Below are 657 nucleotides of genomic sequence, written 5' to 3'. Positions count from 1 at the left end.
TTGGTTTTGGTGTTCTTTATTGTAGCTCACTAAGAGGATAACCGGCGATCACGGGGCCTTCCGAGGCCGACTGGTTTCAGGTCCAACGTGGATTCACGTCGCCAGTCATCCGAAAGATAAGTCACGGGCCACGGCCCGGAGATGGGATGATCGTCGGGTAGCGGACTGGAAGTTCCTGGGACAGATTTAAAAATGAGCGGAGGGTCAAGGGATGTCCTCTAAGGGGCTTTTAGGACAGCTCAAGGGAGAGGCCCTACTTTTGACTGCAGCTGTAGGGCGTGCAGTGCAGAACAGTTTCGGTCTGTGTCGTGTTGTGTCGTGTACCGTGTTTCGTAGCGTATCATTGGGGTGCCTCGGATCACGTATCTGCCTTTTCCCCTCGAGGGCCTTACCGCAAGCATCGGCCACGATCTCTAGGTTCTCGAACGCTCACGCTTCTCGGCACGACGCCGATACGGTTTGTTCTTTTCCCGGCGGCCTCGGCCACGTCTCCGAGTCCCAGTTCAGAAGCATCGAGTCAGATGACTTTTGAGGCCTTGCTCCCAGCAATGTCACCGTCCATCCTTTCCAGCCAGGAGTTGTAACGTCCTGGTGTTTCTAAGATTGTAGGGATACAGAGAGCATTCTAAATGTAGCATTGTCTCATGGTCAACTCGA

General features: G+C 53.9%; 1 long non-coding RNA gene across 1 annotated transcript; it reads right to left on the bottom strand.

The window, feature by feature from the left end:
• LOC128793955 (uncharacterized) lies at positions 1–657 on the bottom strand. The gene is made up of 2 exons (XR_008432943.1): positions 393–657; positions 1–175 (listed from the first exon to the last, which is right to left on the bottom strand). It is a non-coding gene; the product is annotated as an uncharacterized LOC128793955 (long non-coding RNA).

Source organism: Vidua chalybeata, chromosome 12 (assembly GCF_026979565.1).
Source record: "Vidua chalybeata isolate OUT-0048 chromosome 12, bVidCha1 merged haplotype, whole genome shotgun sequence".
NCBI classification, from domain to species: domain Eukaryota; kingdom Metazoa; phylum Chordata; class Aves; order Passeriformes; family Viduidae; genus Vidua; species Vidua chalybeata.
Note: the sequence above shows the minus strand (reverse complement) of the source record. Positions and strands in the feature narration are given on the sequence as shown.